The sequence below is a fragment of the Carassius gibelio genome, chromosome A19 (assembly GCF_023724105.1).
Source record: "Carassius gibelio isolate Cgi1373 ecotype wild population from Czech Republic chromosome A19, carGib1.2-hapl.c, whole genome shotgun sequence".
Classification (NCBI taxonomy): Eukaryota; Metazoa; Chordata; class Actinopteri; order Cypriniformes; family Cyprinidae; genus Carassius; species Carassius gibelio.
Genome location: NC_068389.1, coordinates 10,214,175 through 10,233,934, shown reverse-complemented (window position 1 = coordinate 10,233,934; position 19,760 = coordinate 10,214,175). Strand labels below are relative to the sequence as shown.

Genomic DNA, 19,760 nt, shown 5'->3' with positions numbered 1-19,760 from the left:
GCAAAAAACACCCACAAACGCACCGATCTCGTAACGCGCAACGCACCCTTGATGCGCACTAATGCTGTCTAGATAGTGAGCTCGACAGATCTTGAGACGCAGCCGCTGAGTGCTCCTTTAAAAACTATCCGATAGGAAACAGCGGAAGTATAATCCAAGTACAATCCAGTGCAATTTTGATTATTTGCATTATTTGCAGTTTTTTATTAGTCACTTATCTGCGGTTTTTATCAAAACCTTTTAAGTCAAAAGGAATTTTAAACATAAAAATATTATTGTGAAAAATCACTGCCGTATCCACAATATGTCTGTGACTGTGACAGCACACACTGAGCGAAGGTACATTGGTTTATACCTTTTATTTGTCTTTTTTATACTCAGCATTTCTCTGATCATATTTTTAGATGTGTATACTATAAAAGACGCATGTCATGAAGTTGCAGATTGCGTGTATTCATACCATTTTCAAAAACACGAACCTTCATTGCAAACACATTTGACACTATTTAACTGTTTCATATTTTATGTATTGTTTTGCTTCGTTATACCATTAAACTAAGTTCTATTGCATTTGGTACATGGTACTCCAAGCAGTGTTATTTTCGTATTATTTATTTGTTATAATTTTTATTTGTTTACTTTTCATTTCTATATGACTTTTTTTTTTTAATATTTCATTCGATTTTAGTTTCTAGTATTTGAAGAAGTTAATTAACCTAAACGTATTTCAGTTACCTGCCAGTGTGACATTGAAAATTATTTTAAGTTTGTTTTTCAACTGATTTTTATAAAACATCAGTTTAAAAAATATATATTTCTATGTATCTTTTATATATATATATATATATATATATATATATATATATATAAATTCAAATGCAAATGCAAGTGAAAAATATCAATAAAAACTAATTCCAAATGTAAAAAAAAAACTAAAAACGATAACAGTATGTTTTTTATATATATATTTGTCTTTCAGTTTTAAAATTTTTAGAACTTAGTAATTACTTATTTCAGGTTAGTTGCTATTTATATTTTATATATTTTAATACTAAAATACTTTTATTTTAAATACTATATTTTTTACTAAAATACCATGGTGCAAGGTCTAAATAAATTACTAATTTTCGTTCTGTTTTATTACAAAAATTTTCTAATGTAATGCACAAATTAAATAATTAAAAAAAAGGTTCATACCATTTAGTTTAAAAGACAGATAAAGCCAAATGTAGACAAGTGCGGGAGAAGGCCATACTCAGTGGTGTGGGTTATACATATTAAAATGCATGAGTCATTTAGTGTAAAGCCATAAAGCCTTAACACGACTTTAACCCTTGCAGCATGTTAATGATCCTGGACTGAGCTGGTCAGATAAAGAGAAAATAACATACACTGCTGCACTTGTACCTGGAGAGAAGAAAGGTAACAGAATGCTTTTCCTCTTCCTGTTTTGTCATGTGTTACTGTTCTTTGATGCTCTGGAGAAGTTACAGTTTTATATATATATATATATATATACAGTTTTGTTCAAAATAATAGCAGTACAATGTGACTAACCAGAATAATCAAGGTTTTTAGTATATTTTTTATTGCTACGTGGCAAACAAGTTACCAGTAGGTTCAGTAGATTGTCAGAAAACAAACAAGACCCAGCATTCATGATATGCACGCTCTTAAGGCTGTGCAATTGGGCAATTAGTTGAAAGGGGTGTGTTCAAAAAAATAGCAGTGTCTACCTTTGACTGTACAAACTCAAAACTATTTTGTACAAACATTTTTTTTTTCTGGGATTTAGCAATCCTGTGAATCACTAAACTAATATTTAGTTGTACGACCACAGTTTTTTAAAACTGCTTGACATCTGTGTGGCATGGAGTCAACCAATTTGTGGAACCTCTCAGCTGTTATTCCACTCCATGATTCTTTAACAACATTCCACAATTCATTCACATTTCTTGGTTTTGCTTCAGAAACAGCATTTTTGATATCACCCCACAAGTTCTCAATTGGATTAAGGTCTGGAGATTGGGCTGGCCACTCCATAACATTAATTTTGTTGGTTTGGAACCAAGACTTTGCCCGTTTACTAGTGTGTTTTGGGTCATTGTCTTGTTGAAACAACCATTTCAAGGGCATGTCCTCTTCAGCATAGGGCAACATGACCTCTTCAAGTATTTTAACATATGCAAACTGATCCATGATCCCTGGTATGCGATAAATAGGCCCAACACCATAGTAGGAGAAACATGCCCATATCATGATGCTTGCACCTCCATGCTTCACTGTCTTCACTGTGTACTGTGGCTTGAATTCAGAGTTTGGGGGTCGTCTCACAAACTGCCTGTGGCCCTTGGACCCAAAAAGAACAATTTTACTCTCATCAGTCCACAAAATGTTCCTCCATTTCTCTTTAGGCCAGTTGATGTGTTCTTTGGCAAATTGTAACCTCTTCTGTACATGGCTTTTTTTTAACAGAGGGACTTTGCGGGGGATTCTTGAAAATAGATTAGCTTCACACAGACGTCTTCTAACTGTCACAGTACTTACAGGTAACTCCAGACTGTCTTTGATCATCCTGGAGGTGATCATTGGCTGAGCCTTTGCCATTCTGGTTATTCTTCGATCCATTTTGATGGTTGTCTTCCGTTTTCTTCCACGTCTCTCTGGTTTTGCTCTCCATTTTAAGGCATTGGAGATCATTTTAGCTGAACAGCCTATCATTTTTTGCACCTCTTTATAGGTTTTCCCCTCTCTAATCAACTTTTTAATCAAAGTACGCTGTTCTTCTGAACAATGTCTTGAACGACCCATTTTCCTCAGCTTTCAAATGCATTTTCAACAAGTGTTGGCTTCATCCTTAAATAGGGGCCACCTGATTCACACCTGTTTCTTCACAAAATTGATGACCTCAGTGATTGAATGCCACACTGCTATTTTTTTGAACACACCCCTTTCAACTAATTCAACTAATTGCCCAATTGCACAGCCTTAAGAGCGTGCATATCATGAATGCTGGGTCTCATTTGTTTTCTGAGAATCTACTGAACCTACTGGTAACTTGTTTGCCACGTAGCAATAAAAAAATATACGAAAAACCTTGATTATTCTGGTTAGTCACATTGTACTGCTATTATTTTGAACAATACTGTATATATATATGACTTCATGACTTCAAAGTCTAAACAAAATAGCATATGTTAAGAAATGAATTAATATAGAAATACACGACTGTTCAAAGGTTTAGCTTCTGTAAGATAAAAAAAAAGAATACTTTAATTCAGCAAGGATGGAATAAATTGATTAAAAGTGACAGTTAAGACATTTATAATGTTACAAAAGATTTCTGTTTCCAATAAATGCTGTTCTTTTGAACTTTTATACATCAGAGAATCCGGAAAGAATAAATAAATCATGATTTCCACTATAATATTAGATAATATGCATACAATCACCGTATTCGGGTGATTTCTGAAGGATCATGTGAGACTGAAAATATCTTAATAAATAGACTCTTAATCCAAGATGATAATTTTATCCAGGCGCTGAATGCAGAGCTACAAAGAGCTGTGGCTTCCAGCTGTGAACATGCTGGGATTGCAGGTATCCCATCTCTTTTTCTGTTAAATGGTAAAAAAGCATGCTTAGGTGTCAGTTTGTCTGAACATTGGCTGTTCAGAATGATCTGTGATGTGTCTGTGTGTGATAGTCGGTGGTTGAGAGGAAGCTGATGAGGGAGCAGTTCCTCAAACAGGTCTGGAGATGGAAAGATGAGTAAGTCTCTGTCTATCTGTCTTTGCTGTGCTTCTTTTGTCCTTTCATTCAGAGCCTTGAAGTGGTTTAGGGCTTATGTGTGCTACTAGTGCATCTATTGTATTATTCTATGTCCAAATGGTAACTGTAAGGACTGCTTTCATTTTAATTCAACTCACCTTTTTTTCAGAAAGGGGGATGAGATTTATTATCAGCTGAGAAAACGAGGTGCATCTCTTGACTGGAGCAGAGCCTGTTTTACGATGGATCCGGTAATAAAAAGCTATTCTCAGTTTTCTTGCAGTATGCACAAAATGCATTTTGTCTCTGAGAATGACCATACATTCTCCTCTGATAAAAGTACACTTTAACATACAATTATTATTTTTTTTAAGTGCCTGGATTAAAGTTCCTAAGATTGCTTTGGGAGTCTCCTACAGTAGGGTCACATGCATGCATGCAAACATTACTTTTTCAGTTTGCTCTGTTTCTCCAGATATCATTTTTTTCATTTGGTTCTAAGGTGATTTATTTATCTATTATATATATATATATTTAGAAGGAGAAGTTGCAGTTTCAACCACTCGTCCATAGATGATGCTGGGAGACGTGGCCATTGCTGATCATCCCGATGACCCTCGATTTAAAGTTAGAAAAAAAGGGTAACGCTACAATGGTTTTTAAATGGATTGTTTGTTGTCTACTCTGTGCTCATGATAGGACTTTACATGATGGTACTTGTGTTCAAATAGGAGTAAGTTCAAATTACAGTACTACTCATACTACATGTGATTAATCTAGTATGCAGTATGTCTACCATGCAAAAGTGACTTAGATGCCTGAATAGCTTTAGTTTTATCACTTTTCCCCACCATATTCATTCTTTTCTCATCAGGATCATCACAGCAAACACAGAGCACTTATGACCCATTGTCACTGACTCTATGGTGGATGTGACATTTGGCAAAGGTATTTCATTCATGTGTGCATTGGGAATTTTATCTGTTGGAAAAAACTATCTTTTATTGTAACATTTTTATTTTTGCTCTACAAGCCAATGGTCCAATGTTGTTGTTTTAATGTTGCTCATATTAACTTGACTCTGATCCTTTATTATAAGGTGATTACCGATGACAGCACTGCTCAGTGCATTTGTTGGCTGTGTTTTACAAGCTGTTTTTGAAAGTAAAAATAGCTTCCTTGTTTACAACCCTGTTTCAGTCTCTTTCAACATAAAAGTTTTTACTACTCACTCACTCGTAAAAACTTGCAGTAAATCTGCAAAAAGCTTTAAGATGCTGGGTCAAGGTTTAACTTTAAAGTGACTTCTGTGTGAGCCGTGCTTCATACATCAATAGACTGTGCACATTTTTTGCCTGTAAAATTTGTGACTGCACCTTTAGTCTCAGCTCCTGTCTTTCAACCTTGCCTTCATAGGTGCTGTTAAAGTGTCCCCAGCTCATGACCACACTGACTTCCTGCTCTCCCAAGCCTCACTGTGATTGGAGGAGATGGGACCATGACCTCAGACTGCGGCCAGTGGCTAGAGGTACAGGGATTATTACATAACCATTATTATTTGGAAGTTGGAAAATGATCCTATTTTCACCAAAAAAAAAGTGGAGTGTTCCTTTAAGACTTGAGATTTTTTCGAATGTTAGAAAAAAAATACATGACTTAATACTTAAGACCTGTTTAAGAACAATTAGTATTTGAGTGCCTTCACCAGTGGACAATAAAGTTTTGTTTATTACAATACAAGCGTACTATGAAGTTGGCTGTCAATGTTTTTATCGCTCATCAGCTGGAAGAATTATTCTGAAATGATTCCACTGTTTTGTTATCGTTACAGCTGTGCTGTGTTTTTCCATATTCTCAAAGAATAGAATCAAAAGTATTCAAATGATTGATGATTACACATTTAGATTTATAGCTATAGTTCTAGTTATTGTCCTTGGTGTGAACATCGATCTGTATTATTCACACAACGAAGCCCATTCAGTCTTTTCTAGCACGTTGGAAAGACTTTTTTGTAAATGTCAAAGAGACTGCAGGCATCTAATGTATGTATCACAGGGGTCAGTGAGGTGTAGGAATAACTCAGGATTGTGTAAGAGGGCTCTGAGATGAACAAACTGAAGGTCTGTCTCAATGGAAAGACTTTTATAAAGGTCAAAGCATCTGTACTGCGGGCCTCTGCACATGCATTAGCGGTATGTATTACAGAAGGTCAGCGAGCTGTAGGAATATCTCAAGATCAATAACTACAGAGAGTACGAAAGGGCTCTGAGATCTACTCATACGCATTCAGCCTCCTAAAATCGTGGGAAGTCTAGTCTAGAAAGTTAAAGCACATGCCATCCAGGTCCAAATGTGCAACCGTGCAAACTCAGCATGTTACCAAAAATGTCTAAATGTGCTTTCAGATCATTATTAAATATGCTAACCATCATGCTATATTATATTATGGATTCAAGTCACTGTAAATTAAATGACAGTTAAATCATTAATTGCAGTTATATGCATTAGAAATCATCTCCAAAAGCAGCTGAATGATCATGACCGCTCGAGTCTTAAGATAAATCTACAGTATATGAGGAACCTGTAAAGAGGCTCTATATTTAAAAGAATGTTTCTATGGATATTTGGCACGCAGCGTTTCTGTCTCTTAGGGTGTTAAGTGATTTGACCTTTTGTCCTCGCTTGATTTTATTCCCCCCACATAGTCGTTCTGGAGATGTCATTGAACTCTTGCTGAAGAAACCGTGGTTTGTGTGCTGTCAGGAAATGAGCAGAAAAGCAATTCAAGTGAGTGAGCGTGACTTAAATGTGTGGTTGCATCAGATAGATATTGTGCAGAAGTGTTAAACCACACAGGAACTCTGTCTTTCTCATAGTTATAATAAGGCTCGCAATTAAATCATATTTATATATTACTTATTGTTATATCACTCACAGTGTTTTCAAATCTGATGATAATCAGAAATGTTTCTTGAGCAGCAGATCAGCATATTACAATGTTTCTGAAGGATCATGTGACACTGAAGAAGGGAGTAATGATGCTGAAAATACAGCTTTGCATCACAGGAATAAATTGCATTTAAAAATGGAAAACAGTTAAAAAACATGAATGAAAATCTTACAATCCCTAATCATTTGAATGCTGAAGCAAATCAAACATACATGCACATTCACAGTAAATGGATAGATTGACATCATGCTGGTTTTGTTGAAGTGTGTGTGTGTCAATACTCCCTCGAGCAACAGCAGATGTGTGGCTCATCGAGTGCTTCACTGGAAAACATATTCCTGTTACTGGTCAATGATAGCGGACAAACTGTTAATTAACTGTTAATTTCATCATTCTGTTTAATGATTTTGTTAATTCACATGCACATAAATGCTCTTTTTAGGCAGTGGAAGAAGGAGATGTACAGATAATTCCTCACTTTTATACAGAAATGTAGAAGAGCTGGCTGTCCAACAGCAGGTTAGTCGTATTATTTACCCTCCATGAATATTTTTATTTATGCAAAGCTATATTTTTTTAAATGGTCTGTTTTGTGATTTGGGGTCATGTCCATGTTTGACCAATTACACTCTTCTGTTAATATTCTTGAAGTTATTTTATGTCATGTATATCTCCACTTTGCAGCGATTGGTGTATTTCCAGACAGCTTTGGTGGGGTCATCAGATACCAGATAATCATGTGACACTGCCAAACTCAAAGGACACAGAAGAGGTGAGGTACTAACATAAAATCTGTAGGCCAGAGAGGCTCTTCACGTACAGCATAATGCATTTATTAATTTAATTTATTTGATTAAAAATACAAAAAATATAAAACTGTAATACTGTTTTAATGTGTCTTGAAATGTAATTAATGGGTTAGTTCACCCAAAAATTAAAATTACCCCATGATTTACTCACCCTCAAGCCATCCTTGGTGTATATTACTTTTTTTTTCTTTCAGATGGATACAGTTGAAGTTATATTAAGAAAATGTCCTGGCTCTTTCAGTACTTATAATGTCAGTGAATGGGAGGTAGAGATTTTGAAGCAAAATAAAGTGCATCCATCCATCATTACAAGTGCTCCAGATGGCTCCGGGGGTTAATAAAGGCCTTCTGAAATGAAGTGATGCATTTGTGTATAAAAATATCCATATTTAAAACTTTATAAACCATAATCTCTAGCTTCAGTTCAATGCATAGTTGCTGAATAAAATTAATTTCTTTTCACACAAAAAATTGTTCTGACCGCATTTTAATAGTATTGTGTATTTCAATATATTTAATTGAAAGAAAGAAATGAATTATCTATGATGTATAGTATAGGAATCATAATTTATGTTACCAATTTATGGGTTCTTTTTCTCTTCCATCTATTAGTGACTCTACTAATGCACTTATTTAAACCACATGAATGAGATTTGAGAGTGTTCAATGAATAGCCTAAACACTGGTTAGTTCTTCACACAAAGCTGTTATATGTGTTCAGAATGGATAGAGTAGAATTAACTTTATTGTTGCATTCTAGGAATAATTCTAGGAATTCTAGGAAAATTTGTCTTAGACATCAGATGTTTAATTAAAAGCTACCCTAAAAAAATGAGTTTTAAGGCGAGATTTAAAAATGCGAAGAGTTTTGGCTTGTCTTATCTCAATAAGTAAATAATCTCAATAAGTGGGAGCTAATGAAGAAAGAGCCCTATCACCCATCAATCTTAAACGGGTTAATGGAACAGTTAAAAGGCCAGCTTCAGATGAGCGAAGGTCACGTGTTGGAGGATAAGGAATTAAAAGATCAGACAAATATTGAGATGCCAACCCATGCAAAGCCTTGTAAGTAAGCATCAAAGTGTTAAAATCTAGCCTAAAGCTAACAGGGAGCCAATGTAAAGACTCAAAGACAGGAGTAATATGATCTAGTAAGGATTGAACATCTAGTAAGGATTCTAGCAGCCGAATTTTGCACTAAACCCCCGCCAACAAGGGGTTACAGTAATCAATCCTGGTGAACACAAGTGTTAATCAGCTTCTCAGCAACAGAAAAAGACAGCAATGCACGTAATATTTCTAAGATGAAAAAGGGAGGTTTTAACAGTGTATTATACATGTGTCTCAAAAGTTACATTTGAATCAAAAAGCACCCCTAAATTCTTTAGTTTTGGTTTAAACTCCATAATTGAACCATCAACGTAAACACACATTGCATAGATCACTAAACGATAAAATGAAAATAAAAGAGTGCAACAATCCAAATATATATTACAAGATAATACATACCAATGTCTTCAAAAGTTAAGAATTCTCGATTTTTATATTGAAGAAGACTTGAAATATAATAATTTGGGCTGCTCGTATGATACTTCTATGGCACTATTTTAGCCCCTGGTAACTGTTTATTATTAATAATAATCAGATATATTTGTAACTATTTTTAGCTAGTGATGTAGATCCATAATGCAGGTTGTTCACTGCGCTACGGTGAATTCGGTCTTTTTGAAATGTGTGTTTCAGACCCAGATGTGCTTGATACTCGGTTCTCTTCTGGTCTCTTCTCGTTCGCATTGCTCAGCTGGCCTCAGCAGGTTCTTCATTTTAAACTCCACTTTTCTATCAGCTTCATAAACTCACGAAAGAGTCCAGACAAAAAAATCTATATAGAAAGTCTGTGTATTATTGACATCCTGGAGATGAACCTGCTTTGATCTGACTCTATCCTCAGACAGAAGACTTGAAACACTTCTACCCCAGTTCTATTCTGGAAACAGGAAGTGACCTCATCTTCTTCTGGGTGGCCAGGATGGTGATGCTGGGCAGAGTTGACCGTGTTGGGTTGATGGCTTATTGCTGAGCTCATAACTCTAAATGGCATGTCATAAGTTTGTCAGGATCATTATTCACTACTTAATATCCCTGGTCAGTTTCTGGGAGTATCAGTGGGAGGGGCTTTCTCATTCTAGAGAGCATTTGATTGGAAGAGATCTGTGTATGTGATGAGTCATCAATATATTTGGTCCATGTTTCAAAGCTAATAGTGGGGAAGCCCAATGCATATGAACCAGTAACAGAGAGTTTTAATTGATCAGTAATTGTTGATGTTGAGTATATAATTGTGCACACTCTATTTTTACATTTATATTACCTTTGCTCTCATCTAACACTCACTTAAAGTTAATCTTGAAAAATACTTATTTAATAAGAATGATAATGGTAATCTTTAAATTCTTTTATGTAAGTGGAAATCTCAGAATTAATATAGATGATTTGTATTATATATAATGTTGTGCTTCCTTATTTCACTTGTTGCATTTAAACAAATTATTTTAGTATTTAGTTGTTGTTGTCTAGCTTCGAAAATAAATAGTATAGAATTTTAATATCAGCCCTTTGTTTATGGGCCATGACAATAATTATTGACTTATATTTGCCAGAATTTAATATCAGTACATCGCAAACTATTACTGGACTCAAAACTTCCATTTTGACAGAACAATCTTTGGTAACACTTTCTATGAAGCCCGTATTTATAATACATTATAAGGGTATTCTTAAGACATTATAATGAATTCTTAAAGCATTATAAAAAAAAAAAAAACGTATAATATGTTGTATCATCTCATGAATATTCATAAGAACAGTTTTAATATATTATAATATTTACTTATTTGTGGTTATGGTGTTTAAGAGTATGATGATTTATAACACAATGAACATGTTTCATCAAACATTACAATGGATTGTATTTCTCACAATTATAATGTATTATAAGTCTCATATCTTGCCATTTTTCTGTACAATGCTAAGATATGATACAGTCCATTATACTGTAAATGAAGTAGATTTAATATGGTGTTCATTGAGTGTTATAAATAATCATTCTCTTAAACTTATAACCACAAATACGTACGTATTATGATGTATTATAATTGTTGTTATGATTATTCATGAGTAGATATAACATATTATAAGTTTTTTTTATATAATGCTTTATGCATTTATTATAATGCCTTAAGAATACCCTTATAATACACTATAAATACGGGCTTCATAGAAAGTGTTACCAAATCTTTTTATAGCAATTTTTTATGAATAATTGGCTACAGATTCAGTGTGACCAGTGTGTTATTATTAACTTAAACTTAAAAAAAATTGTTAATTAAAATAAAGCTGTAATGAAAATAAAATGTAAATATAAATATTCAATCAAAACCTGAACTTAAACTATAAAAGAGTATTAGAAATGTTGCTTTGAGAGCTAAAAAAAGTTTAATGTGAAGTACAAAAATTACTAAAACTAAAATAAAATGCTCAAAAGAAATATATACAAAATGTATACAAAACAATAAAATTACAAGAACTAAATCAAATAAATTTACATGAACCAAATTAAATAAAATTAAAATAGAAACTGATATTATAAAAATAAAATCTATTAAAAAATTATAAACAATACTTAAATAACACTAAAATATATTTGGGTAAAAATGTATTTATAATACACTTCTGTAATTTCAAACCATTAGACTATCATTAGACTTTGTCCTTTCTATGCTTTTTAATGTTTGTTTGTTTGTTTGTTTCATTTCTCCATTCCCCTTTTCACTTTCTACGAACACTGAATCCTCAGTATATTAATAAAAGACTTCATCTTCTTGTCAGTCACATTCTGGTTTAACCCTCTGATGGTCTTCGTTTCCTGTCCACACTCGTGTTTTTTGGGGTCTCCAGAGACCACAGACAATAACATTTAATTTTGTAACAAGATAATAGTTTTTTTTTGTTTTTTTTTTACAAATGTAATTTTACTCTGTTAATGTTTTTACTCAACATTTGTGTGGTGTTTGGAGGATTTATGATATCTTTTAAATTTCTATAAATAAATAAATAAATATTTATTTAAATAGGCTTTTTACAAAAAAACAGCATTTGATCTAAAATTTACTTTATAAAAGACCCAGATTTCTAACTTTCATTCATAGGGATAACATGGATAATTTTAAATGATTTAATGTAACATTTATACCAATTCTTTGAAAAAATGCAGTTTTAAAATAAAAATAAAAATCACTTTAACCACTAGATGGCTATAGAGCTCCACTATATGCTATTTGCTATTTGACTACATGAAAGATATCTTTTCACAAGTTGGATTCAGTTGGATTCATATCTAAACATTATAAAATCACAATTAAAACAAAAATAAAATATTTTTTGTCAAAGTTTAGCATTTTTTTTTTCCTGTTTTTCAATAATGTTACATTAGCATGCATTGCAGGCAGTAAGCATGGTAAACCGCATGACTTCTGTAGACGGGGTTGGAGCAGGTTTGTGTGTGTGTGTGCTAAAATGTTTTTTCTCATCCTGTCATCTCTCTCTCACTCCCTCTTTGGTGGTTCTGCATTTTGCATGATTTTTTTGAAATAATTATAAGAGAGCAGTTGTTTTATGTGTGTGTCTCTCTGTGTGTGTGTGTGTGTGTGTGTGTACACATTGTTGGTGTCAGTGTCACCACTTTATATTTGTGTTGGTTCTGCATTTTGGATGAATTTATTTGACAAATGATAAGAGAACAGTTTTCATAGTCTTAAAAATGTATTCCTCTATATGTGTGTGTGTGTGTGTGTGTGTGTGTACGCGTGTTGTGAGCAATATAATTTAGCATTGAGGATGTTTTAGCATTGGTGGAAGTGTGCCACTTTATTTGTGCCATTTCTGTCGATTTTGTTCCGAGTTTGATGATGAATTTAGTCTTATTTTGATTGCGGAAGACCCCGAGTGTCACAACTTTTGTCATGCTAACATAAAAACAGATATCAATCCAATTTAATTTTTTTTTTTTTTTTTTTTTTTTTTTTGTAGATCTAGAAAGTGTTGAGAGCCGTAGAAGGTTTCATACCATTTGGACAAAGGGAATTTTTTTTTAAATTTGAGCAAAAGTCATTTGGGGTCAGAAAAAACCCCAGAAACCATCTGAGCGTTAATCTCTGTTAGAGACTTCAAGAAGAAGTCAGAGAAGGAAACTTGGATCCATGGAGGCACAGGTCAGCTCCAGGTTCACTCTGATCCACTGATCCAGTCATTTCCAAATGAGCAAGTTCACCTCAATTCCTGTGTCCTTCCTGCAGAAGATAGATTTGCCCAAAGGGATCCAGAGACGGGACAGACGCGTTGAGGTTTGCGCTCTGCTCTTATAAAGCCCAGGGTAAGTCTCCCTCATTAGAGAGTGCTGTAATTAAACCATCAGATGTACCTCTCTGCTGATGTTTTCCTCGAACCCTGTCTCAGGAGAGGACATCATCCTGTCTGTGTCTCGTGTGCTGAGCTGTGGACATGTCTGTAATAAGATGTGCGCTTCACCCTCGCCACGCAGCATGATGCAAGTTTAGCCACATCATGAGCAGAGGTACAGCTGCCAATATATCTTTATTAAATCAATAAAGCAACCCAGACGAAATTAAAAAAAGGAGGAGAGTGCCAGTAAGAGTGACTTGTAGGAGCAAATGTCAGAAAATCAGTTTGAAGGGTGAAGTCTCAGTTCTTTTCACGGTGTGCTTGTGTCAGTCACCAAATCTACTGTAAGCCTGCTTCAAATATTTTGGAGGGAGTTTTGAAGAAGGAAAGAAATGGAAAGGAAAGTTAAATATATATTTTAAAATTGTATATACATTACGATTATAATTTCAGCTGTTTGATTTGTGCCCTATTTGTTGTGATTTTTTTATGTATACACTGTCATTCAAAGGTTTTTTTAGAGAAATTAAAATTTAGCAAGGACACATTAAATTGATCAAAAGTTATAGTAAATACATTTATAGTGTTACAAAATATTTATATTTCAAATAAATGCTGTTCTCTTGAACTTTCTATTCATCAAAGAATCCTAAAACATATATGTGGCGAGTGGGGCGGGGCCGAGAGGCGTGGGAACGAGGAGTGAGGCCAGGTGTAGTGATTGGAGATGAGCTACACCTGCGCCCCACCGCCGGTTTTGAGTCCCACGTAGGAGATGGAAGGATATAAAACTGGAGTGACGACCGTGGGACTCAAAACCGGCGGTGGGGCGCAGGTGTAGCTCATCTCCAATCACTACACCTGGCCTCACTCCTCGTTCCCACGCCTCTCGGCCCCGCCCCACTCGCCACAAGGACGAGAGAGGACCAGGCCTGGGACATTATTTTATGTTTTGGCTTTTATTTGTGCGCGTCAGTCGCCGCGAGGGGCTGACGCGCTGTTTTGTTTATTTTGAATATTAAAGTGGTTTTGATTGTGCGCCGGTTCCCGCCTCCTTCTTCCCGATGATTACAAAGATAATATCGTTACAATAAATATGAAAGCACAACATTAATGATAATTATAACCAGTAATCTTTTTTTCTCTTTTTTGAGATACAAATCAGCATATAAGAATGATTTCTGAAGGAACATGTGACTTTAAAGACTGGGGTAATGATGCTGAAACAATCTCAGACACCCTAACATTAGCACGTTTATCGAACAGCTTTCGATACATTTCTATGTTATAACTTCCCGAAAACAAATACACAAACATATAAAACAAACTTCTAGCGAAATACTAACAGCATCTAACTTGCAAGTTCGGAGTCAAACCTCATTTCTTTCAGGTCCATCAGTTGTCTCCAGCGATTAAAAGCAGTGCCGATGTTTACTCTGGTATTCTTATCGGATTTGATTTGTGATTCCGAGCGCGGTTGTATCCCTGTAGCGGGTGTTGGTCTCTTGCCAAGGGCTTCAGCTATACTTCCGCTCTCTTCTCTGAACTGAAAGTAGTGGGCTGTACTTTCCACACGATTGACATCAGGTTCAGGTACGCCCTGCGAGTTATTTGTGTATTCGTTGCAGGTTGGCTGGTGGTTATGTTGCCCGCATACCGCCTCTCACGGCCGGGCCGGGGGCTAGTAATGCTAATGCTAATTAAGGTTGATATCTCTGCAGCACTATAACTTGACATTTTTTTAATGACATCATCGCCCTTATTTCTTCTCATTCTTTTGATGCGTGTAGGTCATGTTATGGATATTTTTACATCAATTTCTGCATATGGCACCTTTAACTAAAATGTAAAACAAACTTTTTTTTGTTTAGTTTTTGTTACTAAATAATAAAATAAATGAAAAAAAAAAATGTATTTCAGTTTTCCGAAGAAAATATTTCTTGTTTTAATTTAGTTTAACATTTAGTTTAACAAAAAATAAAACATTAAATTAATTAAAACAAATTTTGTTATTTAAAATTATATAATAATAATAATAATAACATTAAATTGACTAATACAAAATTATTAAATTAAATAAAAAACTATATAGACATATTCAAAAGGCTATAAAAACGACAACATGCAACCAAATTATTAAAACATTAACTTAAATTAACTGTCACCCGTCTGTGGGATGCCTACATTTACTTCACTATATAACAATTAAATCTAATCTAATTTTGACAAACTATAGACGGTTTCATCGGGCGCACGCGCCTGGACCTAAGTTGACTTCCGGTCTGTGTTGTGTATATGGGTCTGGCTCATAGACAGTAAAAGAAATCGACACAGTGACCCCATTGGAAGTCAATTGAGACAAATGAAGCCCGTTTTTAGCATTTTTTAGCACTTCTGTTTCTGACGCGCAGACTCAAATGAAGCTTGACGACGTCAGCAACCTGTCTGCCAGATGTAAATCTTCTAAGTGGCTGTGCGTGCAAACTGCCATCGTTAATCTTGCAGAGACGGCGAGCTTGAGCGGGGAGTTTTTTGTCGTGAGTGAGCAGGAGTAAGTATTCTGATTAATTATTTTGCGTAATATTTTAAAATGTAACGCCAGTACGCCATATTAAGTTAATTGCCTGCGAGCTTCTCCTCCTGTCTGTACGGTAATGCGACAGAGGGCCGAGTGGTTATGACGCAATCGTTAGCCTATTTTTACAAAAACCACAATGCAACATAGAAGGTAATGGAGCCCTTTATACATTGTCGTGTATCTTTAGAAATAAATAATGGACAAACGGAGTCTTTAAACGCCTCAGATGTAAAGTTATTCGCTGTCAAAGTGACGCCAAAATGAATGGGAGTCAATGGGAATGCTAACGCAAGAGAAGTTCTGCTAAAAGATGGCAGCCCCCACCCGACTTCAACTTCCGGTCGAGTTCCTTGCCGCCTGGTCTGGCTGCGGTGCCATCTACAAACGCAGTTAAAGGCAAGGTGATGAGTAGACTGAAGTTGGGCTCAGGTGGTTGTGCTGCGGGATGTGTTTCCCATACATTTATTTATTTTTGGAGACTCGCCACAATTTTAAAACTGATCGATTTTCAAAAAGGCATCGTTAAATAAACATGAGTAATGTAACGTACTGCACGTTTAATAATAATAATTCATTACATTTATATGTTTAAATATCAAAACAAAGCACGGGTGTTTTTATATCGCTGTATTTCTGAAAGAAGACTTGCATGTTATTTGCCTGATAAAGCAGCGTGTGAGCGTACCAGCTCTGCTTTGTTTACAGCTGTTATTGGGGAAACCTCTATTTCTCGCGCTTTATGTCTATGCTTTAAAACATCTACTGTTGGCAAATAATGAATTAGCATTTTCATTAAGTCCGCCTGATCCATGCAGCAAACATATTTTGTTTGTTATCAAAAAATATCTACTCTAGAGGGACTTGGCTGTTGTTATTGATTCTATTTGGAGTCTACCGGAAGTTAAGTTAGGTCCACAAAAGCGAGCACGCGCATTAACGTTTGTTTATGTTGATACCATTGAAACCGTCTATATATCGTTGGAAAGGTCTAAGACTCCCAAATATATATTTAACCAATGTTTTTTGTTAAAAATGATGTAGGAAAAGTAATCGATTAATTTCTGACAAGAGTGCACCCTAAAAAATCTACATCATAACAGGAGTTATGCCCTTTGTTAAAAAAAGACTTCCTCGCTGCCTTTTTCTCTGTCACATTTTAGAAATCATCAGAAATTATATATCGACTGACATTCATCCTTTAAAACTCATTTTAAAATCAGACATTGCATTACCATGTAAATGGTACATCAATATCATGTTACAAAATGTTTTCATTCATTAATTATAAAAATTTAAGTTTGGATCGTGCACTACAAAGTTTATGTTCAAAAATGTGAGTGACAGTTAAGGGGTTAAATGAAAATTTAAAATATAATATTAACTGTAATTAAAAGTACCTCAATCAAGTTGATGTATTTTTATTTGTGTTAGTTTTAGCAATTTTATTACTTAAACTAAAATCTTAAATTAAAACTGTATTACTTATTACGTGTGTGTGTGTGTGTGTGTGTGTGTGTGTGTGTGTGTGTGTGTGTGTGTGTGTGTGTGTTAAAGGCAACATTTCAACATTTAATATTTATATTTTAGTTAATTTCGGCTTTAAATCAATTAACAAAAAATAGTTTTTATAGTTTTAACACTGATGCTTGGAGCTTCAAATTGTGCAGCTTGTTGAGGGGGTTGCAGTTATTTTCTAAGCAATCAGGTGTTTTTGCCTGCCAGACAATAAAATGTAAAAAAAAAAAAAAAAAAAAAAAGCCCATAGACAAGTTGAAAGAACTACCATCTTGAGTCATATCCTTACTGTAAAAATAGATTTTTCAAAGTCGTAAACCAAAATGTCTTTACTAAGGTGTAGTATATTTATATTTGTAGAGTAGTATTGTAATATGTTTTTTTTTTCTTTTAATAAACCCTACTTCAGTCTTTACACTTAAATTTCAACTCAGAGGGTTACTTGCCGTTTCCTTTGTAATTAAATGAGAAGTTTCAATCAATGTGAGATTTACTAACAATTTCTGAGTAAGAATTGTTTCTACAACAATTTTTTAGAGTCTTGGCCATGTAAGAAACCACCTAGCCCTAACAACCACACAGAAGACCCTGGCAACCAATATGTTCTTCTGGTGCAGTCATTATACTAGCATAGATGAAATATTTCATCATGTGAGGTGTAATAGTTGTGTGTTGTAGTGTTGGTGGTGTGTGCACAGGATCAGATTGGATCTCAGCGCTTCATCTACAATGTCTAGACCTCCACCTTCGGCCAGTGCTGTAAGGGGTGCTGGATCACTCCATCTGCTTACATCTCAGTGTTCAGGTAATGCAGAGTAAGATTCTCCTTTCTACAGTAACGATGTGTCTATATATAGACTGCTGATGACTCTTTCTCTCTCTGTCAAGCTTCAGAATGGTATTATTGCTGACAAACAGAGAGCTTTCCTCTCAGCGCAGAGTAACGCTGGCCTCCAAACTCAAGCAAGCCCTTGCTTACACAGAAGCCCAGCTACACAGAAAAACTACCTGATAAAGTCAGAAAAGACACAGAGGAGAAGGTGGGTACAGAGAAGAATGGGCTGATGCACTTCACTAAACATTGTCAAAAAAATCATATTTTACACAAAATGAAATAATATTTGATTGGAAAATATATTTAGCGTGAAGAAAAATAAAGCTTATTAAATATTTTTAGTCTTTTTAATTTTTGTGTTTTTTGCATTGTGACATAATTTTCCCCCCAAATTGTGATGCAAAAAATAATAATAATAATTGAAAAAAAATTATATATATATTTCTTCATGAATTCTCCCTCTGTATTACATGAATGAAAATAAGAATATATATTGCATTGCACTAATGACAATTTTGAAGAAATTGGGTGTTTAGTTGTCGTGAAAACAGTAATTTATTTAGTCTAATAATAGGCTTCTTTTTTTTTTTTTTTTTTTTTGTGATGTGAAGTATAACCTGGATATTTTTTTGTGAGATTCACCCTCCTATCCATGAGAAAGAAATTAGAAAATCAGATTTACATACTAGCTAGTCTCGCAGATTTCCATGTCATTCAAAATGCATGAAGCGTACTGGCATGTCTCATTGCACAATTCTTTACATACACTGTTGTAATTCCATTTTTAATAGAAAACCTCATTTATTTTGTGTTGTTATAGTTCAACTGGAGATTAACCACATGTGTTTATGTGGATATAAATGTTTATGCGTGTACTGAATATTATTCATTCTGTATATCCCGTGAGAAAGCTTCACCCTTGTCAATACGGTAATATATTTCAGCAGCTAAAGGAGCTTGCATGCATTTATTGTGTTCTGAAATAACAGAAGGCAACCATAGAGCAGTATACATTTATATGTGTGTTTATGTATATTATACTATGTTGTTATTATTAATTACACATGGGTTAGACAAAACAATATAAACACCTGGGTTAATATCATTTGTGCTGACTACAGTGAACAAAACATACATTTCAATTATTCAATTCAAGGGGCTGAAGAATTGTTGAATTAATTATTTTTTGTTTTCTTTGTGCTCAAAGTATTCTCGTAGTTTTGAGCCACTGATGTCAAATGGACAGTTTAACCGATGTCCCTTACTACGTTTTTGGACCTGGGTACATTACAGTTAAGTTCCTGTCTATGCAGGGTCTGAGAGCTCTCACAAAAATATCTTAATTTGAGTTCTGAAGATGAACAAAGATCTTACGGGCTTACGGGTTTGGAATGACATGAAGGTGAGTTATTAATGAAAGAATTTTCATTTTTGGGTGAACTATCCCTTTAAGGCAAGTCATGTCACTTCGATGGCGGCCATCTTTGAAACGCCTCTCTCGGGCATGGAAGTGCAGGTCCTATCTCTTTAAATTAGGAAACATAAAATAACATTAAATTCTCCAAAACTGTTTGGCAAGCTTACGATTCAATTTTATATTTGAAATCAGCAATAAAATCTGATAACAACTGTCTCATAAATCTTACTGTTTATGTGCTAGACCCATAGATTTACAAATGGCCACGCCCATTTTTACAGCAAGCAAAAGGTGGATAGCAACCGGGACTTCTGGGCTACTTGGCTTCAGTGGACTTTACCGAATAGCGATTGGCTCTTTAACTCAGGAGGCGGGGCTTCCTTCAATACAGTAGCCATACTGAGCATTGCACTTTCCCCCATTCA

At 34.7% G+C, this 19,760-nt stretch overlaps 1 long non-coding RNA gene across 6 annotated transcripts; it reads left to right on the top strand.

Annotated features, from left to right (window-relative positions):
• Positions 1-57: 57 nt before the first annotated feature.
• LOC127935648 (uncharacterized) lies at positions 58-18,337 on the top strand. 6 transcript variants are annotated; one of them, XR_008148141.1, is made up of 17 exons: positions 58-339; positions 1,341-1,422; positions 3,540-3,600; positions 3,707-3,771; positions 3,941-4,022; positions 4,146-4,189; positions 4,310-4,412; positions 4,646-4,719; positions 5,188-5,299; positions 7,164-7,240; positions 7,406-7,493; positions 9,274-9,344; positions 9,482-9,638; positions 12,892-12,961; positions 13,045-13,162; positions 17,762-17,888; positions 17,972-18,336. It is a non-coding gene; the product is annotated as an uncharacterized LOC127935648 (long non-coding RNA). The 6 variants fall into 6 exon arrangements; XR_008148140.1 differs by having other exon boundaries at positions 3,941-4,412; positions 17,972-18,337; XR_008148142.1 differs by having other exon boundaries at positions 3,941-4,412; positions 17,749-17,888; positions 17,972-18,337.
• Positions 18,338-19,760: the final 1,423 nt, after the last annotated feature.